General features: G+C 42.9%; 2 protein-coding genes across 2 annotated transcripts in view; both read left to right on the top strand.

The window, feature by feature from the left end:
• The window catches only part of ZIC3 (Zic family member 3), a 64,142-nt gene extending 50,415 nt beyond the window's left edge, over positions 1–13,727 (top strand). Inside the window, exons 2-4 of the transcript XR_007628324.1 lie at positions 8,090–8,201; positions 10,041–10,145; positions 11,023–13,727. The gene's annotated coding sequence lies outside the window, so the exon portion shown is untranslated. The remainder of the gene's footprint in view (positions 1–8,089; positions 8,202–10,040; positions 10,146–11,022) is intronic.
• The window catches only part of BRS3 (bombesin receptor subtype 3), a 478,452-nt gene that overhangs the window by 324,375 nt on the left and 138,732 nt on the right, over positions 1–15,345 (top strand). The window lies entirely within an intron of this gene.

Genomic DNA, 15,345 nt, shown 5'->3' with positions numbered 1-15,345 from the left:
TTTTCAATAACAGGAAAACTTTATTTATTATTAAAGCATTCCTGGTTTTGGTGAGATTTTTGCTGTCTCTCTGGTGTATAGGCTGTAGATTGCGTCAAGGAAATACAGGAAGACTCCAGTCCTTTAAAGGCTTTTTCATATGTTCATATTGTGAATTCTGACTTTCAGCCATAGAAAGCTTTTATAACTATGACTTTAAAAACAAATTAATATTCAAACAAACCAAATAAAAAGCAAAGAGGATGCATTCCTTTTTTTTTTCTTTTTTAAGAAAGGCACCGCTCTTTTTTGTTGAGCACAGTGTATCTGGAATTATTATACTAATACTTCATAGTTCATTTTGCCAAAATAACAAATTAACAATGTCTTAACAAGGCCTCTCCTCTGGCAGTAGTCTCCTGGGAACTAGATTTCTTTTTTCTTTTCTCTCCTTTTTTTTTCTCCTTCTTTTTCTGTCTGGGCATTTAAAACTGTTTTTTTTGCACCTCTTTGTGTTGTCCACATCTTGTTTGCAGTTAAACTTTAGGAGTTGACTTTCATTTTTGTGGTTGCAAGTACTTCAGCATCTGAGCATCTGGCCTGCTTCACTTCACTAAAGGATGCTGGCAAAAACTGTCTTGCTTGTGGATTTGCCTGCACGTGTATTTCCACTTTCAAACCATAAGGCAGTGTAGAATGGTTCAGCAAAGTTCTTAAATTTAACCTGCTCCTAATTGGTTTAAAATAGAGTGGAATAAGACTTTTAAACAAAATCATTGTTTGTTTAGTGTTTTGTAGGCTGAACTGACTTAAGATGGCACAATTAACATTGCTTTAAGCTGGTATAATAACTGTGTATAAATAAGCCCTGCATTCAGGATGTGATCCCCAGTGCCCCATCCCCTTGTCTGACCAACTGTCCCATGTGGCAGTGGGTGCAGCGTAGGATGTTGTGTACAGGTGTTCATCTGTGGAGCTCATGGCCACCAGAGCTGGATGGAAGCAAGTCCTACTAAGACCTTGGTATTGAATGAAATACCTAGATGAATTAAAAAATAAAATAGTAATATAATTTTTAGAAGACCATTGTTATTTGCATGGAAGTGAAGAAGTGGAGAAATTTCGGTGTTGGAACTGTGCAGTACTGACATGATCTCTACACAAGGCACTGCATTAGTTTTTAGGTGATCAGGCTTTGTCTCCCAGGGATGTACTCTTTGATCCAAGTATTTGCACCCACGTATTGCAACTTTGTAGTAATCAAGACTCAGTGTCCTTCTGTCAAGACAGATCTGATATGTTGTTTTTTGTAATTGAAACAGAACAAATGGAAAAACAGGTAAATACCTTCAGGTGTGAACTGCTTGAGGAGGACTGAACCCCTATAGGAACATGATATATTGTGATGGAGGAACATCAGTTTCCATTTCAGTCCCTGCAGTTGAGTGGTCTCATTGCACTCCCTGGTTCTTTGAGCATGGTATCTTCCTGGGTTTCTTCCAGTTTTAACCTGTCCTATGCTCCATGTATCAAGTACCAAGCCCTGCTGCTTCTATCCCTGTCCTCATTACAAGGTCCCTGGAAGTGTTCAAGGTCAGGTTGGATGGGGCTCTGAGCAACCTGGTCAAGTGGAAGCTGACCCTGCCCATGGCTGGGGGTGGCTGGAACTACATCCTCTTTAAGATCCCTTCCAACTCAACCCATTCTATGACTTTTGGGGACTTCACCATGTCATGGTGGCTCTTCCAGCCACTGCCTGCCTGCATTTCTCTCATGAGTTTCATGCCTCAGTCTTCCTCAGGTAATGCCCCAGCATCAGGTCCCCATTTGCAGTTAACTTCCAACTTCTCCCACTCAGTGTTCCTCTCTGATTTGTTCTTTCCCAGATGTAGTTCTCACTGCCCATGTTTTCTGCAGACTGTTCATGCTGTGCTGATACCAGAAGCAGCAGGATCTTGGGAGTGGTGACATCCTGAGCCTTGGCTCTTCTCTCTCCTGCTTTGGGGAGCAGGGAAGGAGGACATCCCACTCAGCTCCTGTTGAGCTAGGCTGGAGTCTGCTCTGTGCATATGGTGTTTTAAGAGAACTGTGCTGACTCTCTCTTCCCCAAAGATTTACAACCTGGCCAGATGTGATTTTGTTTTCCTTCTTTTTCTTTTAAATTAGTAAAAACCACAGCAAAATCCCTCTGCTGAAGTGTAAGGTACTATTCTTTTGGGAAGCTGTCTGTGCCGTGAGACCATCATCAAGAATTAGTTATAATGCCTATGGAACAATGTGTATTCCTCAAGTTGTTTTCTTGAAAAGTACATTAATATCTCTTGCAGAAACTATCAAAAGAGAATGCAAAAATTTAGTCAAAAAAGATACCTGGCGTGAAACTTTGTCCAAAGTTTTGCAAGCTGCAAGTAACTGAAAACAGAACTTGTAAAACCTGTCATTGATTGCTAGCTTTGTCTTTAATAATAGTTAATGCAAACAGAAACTGCTGCAATGTTTTTGGAAAGATACTCAACCTTCTGCTTCAGCTTTTAAGGGATTAGGAAAACACCCATGGTGGGAGGCAGATTATCTCACATCTGTCTACTTCAAGGCTTCTTGTGTTTCTCTCTGAAACATCTGGTACAGGCTGTTGTCAGAAGAACATAAACTAATTTATATGTGCATGTGTTTTTTATAGCTCGTTAGCATAGGCTGGCACTTTTTTTCAGTGAATTTTTGGTGAGTTGATAGGTTTTCTTAGGTGAATCAAAACCAAAGGCTTGTTGCAGCCCAGAACACTTGAGGTCTGTTCTTAGTTTTAAAAAGATCTGTCCAAGTAGCTGTTCTTATTTTTTGGCAGTTATTTGGCATCTGAAACAGGAATATCTTTTTTAAGATTACCTAACCCAAGAAAAATTTGTCACAGTAAGGAGTTGTTACTGTTTTTGTTTTGAAATAAATAAGTTTGTTTGTTTGTTTTTACTGAGGCTGAAGGGCGTAATTTATATCTTGACCATATTTTAAACATGAAAATTGTACTAGAAGGAAACTTTAAGAAATGCATATATTGATGTGTGATTAAGGTCCTCAACATTTTCTGGAAGAGCTAATAGTGGCCTAAATTGGTTGTGCCAGCATTTTGATTTTTCTGAAAACTTCTCAGGTCTAATTTTGCATGTTCTCTGGCCTTCAGCAGTGACCATTGGAGATGCACCACTGCTGGATGGCCACAAACCCTTTGTTATGCTGAAGTGGAACCCATACTTTCTAAATAAAGATCATGGCTGGACACAAGGGGCAGCTTCAAGAGGCAGAGCGGGCTCTGCAGGTCAGGGTCCAGTTGTGTGGTTCAGTGTTAAAAACACCTGGAATTAGAAATACCATTAACAGAAAGGACCCACTGGAGCCTTGCTTGTTGGAATTTGGAGTCTGCTGCTCCTGAGCCCAGTGGAACCAAACAACAGCTCTGCAGAAGTAGAGGAAAACAACACAGTGTCTCAGGTGAAGGCAGAGTTTTGTTGCAGGTAATCATGGAAGCACAATAAAGGGTGATTTTGCAAACCCAACTCTTGATATAGAGATCATCTGTAGTGCTAGGTCCTGTTGGCCTTTGAAACTGGTGCTCTTTTTCCCAAGCAGGGGAAAAACCTCAAAATTTTTGATATCTTTAAATATCTTTAGGCATCCCTACCATGACTAAATATACAAATCAAATGTGACAAATAGTGAAGTTAATTAGTCAGCCACTTTTCCACTCTCCTTTTGTGCAGAGAAGTGATAAAGATAAATATGAAAGTACAATCTAAGGTCCTTGAATTTAATAGCAAGAGGTAATTTTTAAAAATAAAAGTTTTCTCATAGTGGTTTTCTTTCTTCAAGCTTTAGTCTCCTCTCTGAAAGACCAACCTCTATTTGGATGAGGGAATCAAACTCTTTAGTTAACATAAACGGATGAGCTGAATTTGAAAGGGATTGAAGAAGGGATGGAACATCTAAAGGTTACATTGTCATTAGTTTTATTTTAGTTAAAATAACTGTACATGTTTAGTTTAAAATGGAGGGGGGAAAAGTACTTTGAAATATAATTACATTTAGCAGTCTTGTAGCTTTGTACTTTGTGCTATAAATTGCCTTCCCAGCTGTTTTTCATCTCCTGTAATTTAAATAAGTAAACCTTTTGTTCTTAAACTCACTTAGTTCCTTCTAATTCTGTTGATGGACATCCATTTCCACTGCTTTATTTTATGTTAATATTTAACAATGGCATGCAGTTACCCCCCTGCCGGCCACTGCTCCACCTCTTTTGTTTCTGGAAGGCCTCTTTTTGCCTTGGTCTTTAGTTTTATAGAAGAATCCAAACTTCCCATCCCTGCACCTAGCAGAAGTAAGGTTTCTGCATAAGCTGACACAAAATCCCTCGGAAAGGGCACTAGCCCCCAAGCAGGGAAGGTGGTGCTAGGCTGTCAGCCTCTTTTGTTGGTTGCTCAGATGGAAGTATGGAGTGGAGGATGCTTTGTGGGCCAGAGTAAAGCTGTGCCAAGGGAATGCAAATCCACTAGGTGTGCCCAGGTAATTTAAAATGCTCACGCTGGCAGCTTTTCTGCATGAGTAAAGCTGCTTAATTAATGCGTTTTCTCCACTTTCTTTTCTTGACAAGTTGATTCGAATTGAAACGGTCTGTAATAAGCTTGTCACGGGTCTTGGGGACAAATAAACCCTCTCCTGCAGGTGGAAAATAAAGAGTCTGTGCACTTTGTATTTCTCTGTGACCAGAATGGTTGGTGGCAGGTATGGCAGACTGGCTGACAGAGTTAGACTACAGCCCCCACTGACAACCCACACCATGGCTTGGCTTCTCACTGGTGCCTGGAAAGTCAGGTCCAGGAGTTCAGGCAGGAGAATTGGCATCTGTCGTGACTTTTCTTCTTCCCCTACTATTACACAAGGACTTTGAGAGTAGTGTGAATGTAGTGGGCCCTGTGTTCAGCAATGGGCACAGCAGCTCAGGCACTGCTCCTCCTGTCTCCCCCTCCTCCATCCCTCCAGAGAAAGCTTATTTTTAATGTGCTCAGCCTTGCGGTTTGACAGAAGCAAACGTGGAGGAGACCTGAGCCCAGGATCAACAAAGGCAGCACTGGGCATTTCAGCCACTGCCTTTGAAATAGGCCTTGACAATAATGGAGTTGGGAAGCCCCACTGTTCAGCCTTCTTTATAGTGTTAATAACTGTCCAGAAAGAAGAGAAGCAAGAAATTGCTCAGATTTCATCTCTCAGATTTCATCTTGCATCTAGAGTGCCGCAACAAATCAAACTGAAATGGGCCCCTTCGTGGCTTCTGCACCGCCATGCTGAGCTGTCCTGGGCCCCTTCTCCCCCCACTTCGAGCTGAGCACTCAAAGCAGGCTGGCTGGGGGCAAACACATGTGCTGCTCAATTGCACAAGTGTCCTATTAAGGATGGACTCAGAAATGAATTGGTGTATAGAGTTTGCAGTTGGAGGCTGAGGCAGGTAGCAGGTGCCTGGTGACACAGAGAGAGGCCAGAAGAGATGTCTGCTCTGCCTGGTCATCCACCTTGGCCATCCCCAGGACACATCTTGCTTCCTTTGAATGTGCAGGGGTAGCTCTTGCTAAAGGATCAACATGAAAATGAGAGGAGAGCTTGGAGTGGCTATCTCTTCTGGCCCAGGCTTTGGGGGAAAAGGCCCTGCCAGTGGCAGCAATGTTTGGTTAGTGCTGATAGCAAGAAAATATTACTTATTGTTTAACAAATTTAAGCTCTTTGGTGCCATTGACAAGTGATACTTTTTTTTTATGCATTGTAATATTAATTGAGTTTAGAGTTGTATGCCTAGTCCTCAGGGATGTGCTGGGAAGAGTGCTCAAAGTCCAGGAGAACAAACACAGGTATCATATATTGAGTTACACTTTAATAACCGATAAGAGTTGCAAAAATATTTAGCTTCAGGAAAAAAAAACAGCAGTAAAATACACAAAGGAGCTCATCGTTTTAAAGCAGAACAATGACAACCCAAAGAAGTTTCAGCTTTTCACATTCATTTGTCTTGTCTACATAGTAGGAAAAAACTCTTGACACCTGCTTTAATTTAAAGGCTGCTTGGATCAATAATCTCCACTCAATAAACTGAAGCAGCTGGAATGCATTCTCATGTTGCAATAGACAGTGCATGGTCTTCAGCAATTTCCTTATTATCTTTTGTAATTAGCAAATCAAATTTTTGTCTTTAATCCTCTCGCATCCAGGGATATTTTGTGCTCAGAAGGCTGGGGAGTATGTAGGCAGATTGTCTTGCCAGTTGGAATTCCCCAGGGCACTGGGGGAAATGCTGAGGAAGAGGGGCTTCTGGCTCCAGGTCTGATGCTAGTTTTGTTGATTGTCTGAGTATTTGAGCTGTAGTGTTACAGCATCCTTTCCCAAGAAATGCAGCACAGCGGAGAGGGAACACATGCTATTGTGTTCACATCTGGCATTAACATATAAAATTTGAGGCATATAAAGTTTCTTCCCGTACAACTAAATTAAAAACCTGTGGCATAAGGTAAACTGACAAGTGCAAAACTGCTTGGGTGGGAAATTTTAAATGGTTACAAATGTCTTCTGAAAGCTGCTTCTGGAAGAATGTTACTGAGCAGGCTGTCTCCAGGCTCACTGCTTAGCAATGTTAGAGAGAGTTGTCCTGTTGCCATAATTGATGTAATTTTTGGGGAGAAATATCTTGTTCTGGTCATGAAGACAACACTCACGTCACAGAACGTGGGGCAGAGTCCAGGCTGCAGAGCTGTGCCATGTAAGTTAAGCACACCTTGGTTCTGTTTGGAGAAGAGGACTGGGCAGGCACAGTGCACTGTGGATGGGATGGGTAACGTGGTGCATGCTGATAGCTATTGACTTGCACACACATTATCTGTGGGTTGGGCAATATGTTTCTCATTTGGATTGGCAGCTCATGGGATGTCTCAATTGGGGTAACACATTAGACTGGCCTCTCTAGAGAATTCTTTCTTCACTTAATTCAGTGTTTCATATTTCTGCTGAAACAGGACCTGGTCTAAATAGCACAGATTGTTTCTGTGCGACACCAGGGCAGGTCCACAGTAACGCTGCTGTGCTGTCTGTCCTTAGATCAGTAGGGACTAGGAGCTCTTTTGTTTTTGGTCATCCAGACTGTCAAGGGGTGTGGAAAAAAAAGTAGCAAGGAGTTTGACTTCCAACGAGCTGTCTGCTGACAACATCCCTTCATGGCAATAGGAGCTGGCGTGCCCAGCACTTCTGCAGCAGCACATCTGCCGTGTCAGCACCTTCCTTGCTCCAGATCCTGCGTCCTGGGCTACACCAACCCCAACTGCTAATGTAGAAAAGCAAAAGTTATGAAGGATGTTGGGAACTACAGATAAGCTTAAAGTCAGGTACAAGTGCTGTAGCAGAATGAAACCATCTTGGTCCCTCCAGCAGTGATAATTTACTGCTGGGGTAGGGAGAAGTTTGACCAGTCTGCATCCAGGCCTGGGTTCCTGTTTAGATGAAATTTGCTTGCAGCCCATGTGGTTTTCAAAGAGAAGTGCAGCTTGTGTCATAATGGCCACGGTTGTTCCCTCCTGATGTTGGCCTCCACTGGCCCTTGTCCATGCCGTGTTACTACGCAATTGTTACATCTCTATTAATATCTTTGCTGATTTCATTAGCAGCCCTGCCGTTTACAGTACTTATGTTGCAAACGTAGTCCTACATGAAGGCACTTAGAAAGATATGTTATGGCTGTAGAGACCCAAGTGATCAATAGCTTTTAGATTACTGTGTCACTAAACAGCAGGCTGAGACATGGAAAGGCACTGTTACTTTAGGGATGAGAGATTTTTAGAAAATAAATCAATAGTGAATACAGGCTGATTGGTTTCCAGTTCAAATAATTCCAAGAAACATGGAGCCCAGGGGAAACAGTGCCATTCATACTTGGAAATAAACAACACATGCTTGCTTTCATTTATGTATTTGGGTCAGTACTCCTGGAAATGGGGAGGGAGCCATTGGGCTGGGTATTAGTGTGGAAATGGGGAACTTAGGTTCTCCTTTGAGTGCTCCAAGAGACCCATTCTCCTATCTTCCCCAGGTTCCCTTTGATGCCAACAGCCTTCACTCTGGCTCTGCACACAGAAAACTTCAGCGCATGGGGACTGCCTGGTGTGATTCCCAGCTGGAACCCTTTTGGGACTAACAGAAATGTAAGTAATAACATACATTCAGAAAGGTGATTTTGCTTTCAAAATGCTTTCCTTTTTAATGCCCAAGTGACCATGGGCTAAATGATGGGTGCAGCAATGTGCTGCGTGGCTTATACACAGATCTGACATGAGGCTGCCAGGGAGGTGGATGCTGCTGTGACATCTTGCATGTGCAGGTATAGGCATAGGCTGGCTTTGCTGGAGTGCAAGACCACTGGAGCAAACCACTTCCTGCAGTACTACTGGAGCAAACCGGTTTGCTCATCCCTGCTTCCTGGCCCTATCCTGGAACACACCCCTGGAGACATGGGGTGAGACTGTCAGTGGCGGGTAACTAGAGGAGCACAGCTGTTCCTTGGGGATGAGAAAGGGATCTCTCTCAGGGATTTTGCAGTATTCACTGCCAGGGAACAGTCCCATATGAGCCGGTGGTGCCTTCAATTACTTCTTGTTCTAGTCCAAGACCTGCCTCCTACTCAGCACTGAATCCTTCCAAAACCTCTCTTGTGGGTGTGCTTCAAGGACAGTTTGCTGACAATGCAGTTACCTGCTGTCTCTGGGACACTGTGGACAGAGACTGAAGGTCAATGAAATTTTGCTAGAGTTCTGATTTTATACCTACTGGTTTATTGGAGCACTGCTTTTGTCATGGGGTGGGCTGCCAAGTCCTAGAAAGCTGCCAGTGGAGATGATGAAGTTGTGAAGGATGTTTCCTAGAGCTGTAGCATATCTCAGCAGCCAAGGGCTGACTCCTGTTCATCCAGTGGTAGCTGAGGAAGGCCAGTAGCAGAAGACCAGTTGGAAAAATTTATTTGAAGAAAGAAGTGAGAGACACTTGAAAGTTGTCTATGTGGCTTTTTCCTCCTTGTCCAAACAAGAGAAGGAAACTGTTTACTCTAATCTGACTTCTCCATCTCTACTTGGAAGAGGTGCTTCAGGATGGTGACAGAGTGGGGGATAGTACTTCTGTCTAATGTTTGGGATACCTGGAGTAAAGACCCTTTCCTCACCTGGATATGCCCAGGACACACGACTACATCACCTGGTTGGGCTGTTGTCTGTATGCAAAGTGGGGAAAATATTATTCCCTAGCCTCAAAAGAATGAAGGATAATTATTTTGAGGGACTGAGATAAGGGAAGCTGTGTAAGAATCTAAGACAAATATAGCTGCTCCCACTGAATTCAGTGACAGAACTTTTAATGGGAGCAAGATCCGGCTCCATCTGATAAAGAATTTCATCTGGATTGCATATGGGGGCAGGCATTAAAGGACCCATCTAAGGATCTTCCCTCTGGAGTACATCTATTAAAGACCCTCTGTAGTTGTGTTCAAAGCTCACAGTAATGCCAGTCTCCTCAGGACCATTCACTTAGATCATTCAGAAACTCTTTCTTGTCTAAGCCCTGATGCTCTCCCCCAGTGGAAGAATGTGGTTGAAACTCCCATGCAGGGAAGACTTAAGATTTGTTTTTTATTTGAACCCAAAACATTAACAAATTGGACACACGTGCTTTGAGACTAGAGCCCACTCTTATTTAAGCCAATGCAAAACTCTCCTTGATCCCAGCAGGATCAAGGTCTTGAATATTGCTTGTACCTTTTTAGAATATCTGCCTCTAAATGAAACAGACAGGGACAAACTCGTTCTGGGGTTATCCTCCTTGGCTGGTTTGCAGGCAGAGAGGTTTGCAGACCCTCCCTCTTGGGACAGGGAAGTTCATAGTCTAATTGCTGAGTGAAAGACCAAGGGCAGGTATCACTGTGCCTTCTCTTGTGGCACACTCTTTAGCATGTGAAAGTCAGTGCTGTCATTTAGCGTTTTTTTTTTTTTTTTTAGTACTTAAACATCCTTAATACTCTTGTGAGACTGTTGCTCCAGCTAGCCCAGTGCTTCTGTTCACTATCTGTGATTTTCTTCCTCTTCACACTGAAGTACTGACAGGTGAGTATTATATGTGTAGGAAGCTATTCAGCAGAAACATATGCCTTGAATATGTTAAAATTCTTTGTAAGTCACTTGATCAATGTGCAGTATTTGTGTCCCCTCTGTATCTTTGCCCTAAATTCATATTCATCAACAGAGGTTGCTTGGTACTTAATGGGACACTCTGGCACTGAGTGAAGGGAAGGGACAATACACAAACAGGGTGAAGAATGAGGACAAATGTAGATGAACTTCCTCAAACAGGCACAAAATGCTCATTCCTGAATAAAAAATGTGAAAAGGTCAAGTGCCCCCAGAGGTTTCTATTGTGACAGGCACTTAACCCCTTCACTCCTGGTTATCTGCTTCAGCTGCTGGGCCACTCAGTGCACAAGTGCCATTAGCATCACTGGAATGTGGGGCTGGGAGCGTCCTCCCTTCCAGGCAGCGGGCACTGGGTGAGCAGGAAATAATCCTTTTGGACACTGACCTTGTCAGTAGCTGTGTCTAGAGATAATTATTTCCTAACATGTAACCTTTTCATGGTCAATTGCTCCAATATATTAGACAGAATTGTGATTTCCTTCTATCTTCAGACACACACAAGGTCTTGTCCTTCCTGCTTTGAGGGTATAACTTAGAGAGTGTGCAGACAACCCAGTGCTCACTGACCAACGTTGTTTTCGTTTTGCTTAAAAGAAAAAGAGTTTCGCTGCTCTTCCTTGCCATTGAACAGAAGGGATGTGGGGTATATGCCCATTCCCATGTTTTGTTTTGGCAGACAGGCATTTCCTGTTAAGAATCTAATACTAATCAGGCAACTGTCAGTGTTTAGCAATCTCCTGCTCCATCAGATTTCTTGCTTGTTGACTGATTTTGGTTTACCTTTTCCTAGCTTGTGACGCTTCAGTGTGTGCCCCTTGACACATCACCAAGGCATCTGAAGAGGCAAGGTCAGCAGAGTATGTCAGTACAGCCTCTCAGAAGGCATCAGGTTGGATACCCCAGGAACGTCAGAATGAGCAGCCAGGAGCGAAGAGTTTCCTTGCACATCCCTGTGGGCCCAGTCTGCTCCCACCTGAAGTACAACCCACAAAGGCAGCTTTGGTGGTTGGGACTGAAGAGCGTGAGAGAGGACACTGTTCCTCCTCTATCCCAGATACTCCTCCTTGTTTATCTGTGTTGCAGCTTGTTCAGCAGAGACTTGGGCACACCACCCAGAATCTTTGTCTGGGACAGTCCCTTTTGGGAACATACTCATCCTACCCCTTGGGGACAGCTTGTGTGGACTGCACCGAGGTCGTGATGACACAAACCCAGTGTGTGCTGCTGAGCGTGATTTGTAGCCAATATTTTTACAACCTGCTTCTTGTTTTGTAACAGTACTTAATTGGTTTTTTAAAAAAATTTCAAAACTAGGTCAATTTGCCATTGGGCCTTGTAAGACTCTTTAGCTAAATCTCTAGACTTTACCTAGAAGTTAATTTGAGCCAGACTTAGGAAAAATATATATTAATATACCCAAAGTCTCACGTGAGAAACTTGTAGGCAACGATTTGGGATTCAGAGCCGTATTCAAATTCCTAAGACTAAATTCAAAGCCATCGTTTAAAAGCAGGCTTGCACACGCGTATGTCCTGATCTTTAATTAGGCAAAACTCCCACTGACATCAATAGGAGTTTGACTTGAATAAGAACTGCAGGATCAGGTCCATAATTTGGTACCTGGGATTTGATTAAGCAGCTAAATTACTAGAACAGTTTCCCCATGTGTATAATTGCCTAATTAATTTTTAAAATAGCTAAGTTCAGCACTGAATGTGGTGTACCTCTTGCCACACGAAATGTATGCTGTTTAATCCAAGCTGATGGAGCTATTTGCTAGAGCCTGTAGAGTTTATTTTACAGTTGAGTACTACTGTTTATTTAAAGTTCCAAAATTGTGTTAAAATATCATATTCCAGAAAATATGCTCTTGTAAAGGAGTTCACTCATAGTCTTGTTTGGCTATTAGCATTTCAAATGTATTTTAAAGAGTAGTGCTCTGCTGTATCCTAATTCTTGAGTTCTGGCTACTGTGATTCGTTTTGCAGGTGAGAAATCACTCTGAAACCTGTGAAAGAACTTATTCTCTAACAGAATTTTTAAATTCAATGCTTTGAGAAGTTTTTTTGTCTTATCAATGATCTTTTTTTTTTCTTTCTGGTGCCCCAGCATAATGACTGTGGTAGACTGTATGTTTCAGAATAAATGTGTACTGTTTGCTTTTTGCTGACATTTCAGTCTAGCACTATGGGCTCTAGGTGATATATTTGCTGCAAAAGGACTTTCACAGCACAGAAACATTGTTTGGTTTTTGTTTGAAACAGACCTTGTCCTGTAAGAGGAATAGAGAGGTTATATATGGGTTTCCTAAGTGGAAAAATATTGTAGAAGGAATCGCAATGCCAAAAAAAATTAAAAACTGTTCTCCCTAAAAGTATACATGCGTGGGTGCGTGTGTTTGCATGTGTGTATCTTGTATATAGACATAAACAATTACACTTGTAGTTGGCATAATGCGTAATGCCCACTCATGCTGTTGACAGTTACTTAATAACGCACATTCTGCCATTCTCTCCAGCTGAATTCTTAAGGCATTACCATGGGAATTTTCCCTTTTTTGGGATTGCAGCAGAGCTCTAGGACTTGCTGTTTTTGTGATGTGCTTCTTGACTGGCTGGAGTAGCCCTTATTCAGGAACTCCATCCAAGCATCGCCTGCAGAGAATGAAACCATCAGCTGTCCTCAAAGAGGAGCTCCACGCTGCAGCAACGCTGAACGGTGAGCCTTGTGCCTTTGAGTCTTCCAGGGTGATGGGATCTTGGATTTTAACGTGCTCAAAGCATGGCTAGGAGGTTAAATTCCAGCATATCACTGTATGAAGTGAGATACACAGTCAAATGTGCTTTTCAGAGAGGTAGCCTTTAGTGACCATTCTGCTCCTTCAAGGATCTAAGAATGCTCAATAGGTAAACAAGATGCAACTCTGAAACTGCAGCCACTGCAGTCTGAAATTGGCTGAGGTCTGCAGTCTTGCTGTCTTTCCAAATGACAGCTTTCCTTCTGTTCTGGCAATGTCAGAGACTTGCTCACAAAATAAGCAGTCCTGTACCCTTGAAAATTAGCAATTGAGTCCTCTCAAAATAATGAGATGGTCCTAAAAATGGGAAGATTATTTCTCATGTTTAAATTGAAGTCCTTTTAAAGGCACAGACTTTGCTGTCTTGGTTTGCCAATTTTCATTTTGCATTTAACTCATGTCTTGAAGACTTTCTGTGAGGATTATAGAAAGGAATAGAAAGGGTGGAAGCCCAGCTTTTGTTAAAAACAAAAAATAGATAACTCTGTCTTGCAGCCTCTTGATTTCTGCAGCTGAAATTCTCTTAAATGTGTGATTTAGCATCATTATGATGACTAGAAGTCGATGACGATGGGTTTGGGGTCCTTTGTGTTTAAAATAAAATTTGGAGATGTCGTGTGTGTGTGTGTGTCATGTTGTTACCCCCCACACTGAACCTCATTAAAATTGAGGAGACTCCTCAGTTATGAAAATGTAAATGGTAAGAAGGGAGTGCAAAGTCTATTTGTGATCGTTCAGGCTGTAATTTGTCTTCCAAAGCTTTGGGAAGCGTCGCCCCCCTTCTCTCTGTGGCACTCTGACCTCCTCTAGCGGTGGCTGGGCTGCAAAGAACCTCTGTCAGCCCTGGTTGGGGGGACACTCTGCTCTGGGATCCGGTCATCTGGAGTGGAATCTCTGCTCTCAGGGATCTACTGGTGCAAGAAGTTCCAATTCTCTCAGATTCGGCTGTGTTTTCAACTTCTGCCTTGATTTGTTTTCCTTTGGACAAAGCCAGAAACTTCTTGTCAGTGTGTGTCACTGAGAGGAGCCAGAGAGATGTGATGGTGGAAGTCTGACAGCTCCTATTAGCCATGCTTATTTTTAGTCTGGCTTTCTAAAATATGAAACCAGCAAAGAACAAATACCAAGAGGATTGTTTTTTTTCTTTCTTTCTTTCTCCTCTCTCTTTTTTAAATGCAAACACAGGGAAAAGAGCCAAGTTCCAATTTTCCCTCAAACTTACAGTCTTCTTTCTATAACTGTGGATGCTTGAAAAATCAAGAGTAACGCCACAAAGGGGAGATCTCTGTTTGTCTCGTTCTCCTTATTGTCTTGGCTCACTTGACCCTGTTGGGGATGTGCCCTTTCATTGTGTGCTGCTGTTGGGCCTGGGAGAACAAACAAAGGGAAATGAGCTCTGTGTGAGCCCGCGTCTTGATCAGGGACCGGCTGGATTAGCTGGACCAGCCCTTGACTCAGTGTGGCTGCCTAAGGATGCAGCTCTAGTGTGCCAGGAAACTCAGTCTTCCTTTGGCACTGCTTGCCTTCAGTCTGAGTGTTGTGTGGAGGGTGTAGGCAGTGCTGGGGGTGATTTCCAATGTGTGCAGCCTTTTTGGACTTAAAGGGAGAGAAAAGCCGAACTGAAACTTTTAAGAGCTACTGAATCCCATTACAACAGGAGGGCAAGAGAGGTTTTCTCCAGTGTTCCCTTCCACAGGACAGAAGGCAAAAAGGTTTAGTCCAGTGGTCCTCACTGCTGGCTCTCACGTGCTGTGCTGTTACCCCTTTTGCATTCAAGGAGGTGCAGATGTTGGTAACCAAAATTGTGCTGAACAGAAATGGCAGGACTAGATCTGAGGCAGAGGGGCTCTGCCTCCAATCACACTGGATTCTTACTTTCAACATAAATAACAAAAGAGCAGCTCCAAAAGGGTAGTATACAGTGCTCTTCTCTCTTAAACTCCTAATGCCCTTCCAGCTGCTGCCCTGGAGTGGTTTGTTTGTCAGAGGGCTCCTCTCTCACTGGCAGTCCTTTCTCCTGGGTCTTTACAAAAACTCAACACTTTGTGACTTTAGGCTGAAAGGGAATAGATTTATGTTAAATATTAGGAAGAAATTCTTCACTGTAAGGGTGGTGAGGCCCTGGCACAGGTTGCCCAGAGAAGCTGTGGCTGCCTCATCCCTGGAAGTATCCAAGGCCAGGTTGGATGGGGCTCTGAGCAACCTGATCTAGTAGAAAGTGGGGTTAGAACTAGCTGATCTTTAAGGTCCCTTCCAGCCCAAACCATTCTATGATTCCCTAAACAGCGAAGGTATTGTTGTTTTAACACCATAAAT

Source organism: Myiozetetes cayanensis, unplaced genomic scaffold (assembly GCF_022539395.1).
Source record: "Myiozetetes cayanensis isolate MyiCay16 unplaced genomic scaffold, myiCay2020 scf15, whole genome shotgun sequence".
In the NCBI taxonomy this organism is placed as follows: Eukaryota; Metazoa; Chordata; class Aves; order Passeriformes; family Tyrannidae; genus Myiozetetes; species Myiozetetes cayanensis.
This window is presented reverse-complemented; position numbering and strand designations above follow the sequence as displayed.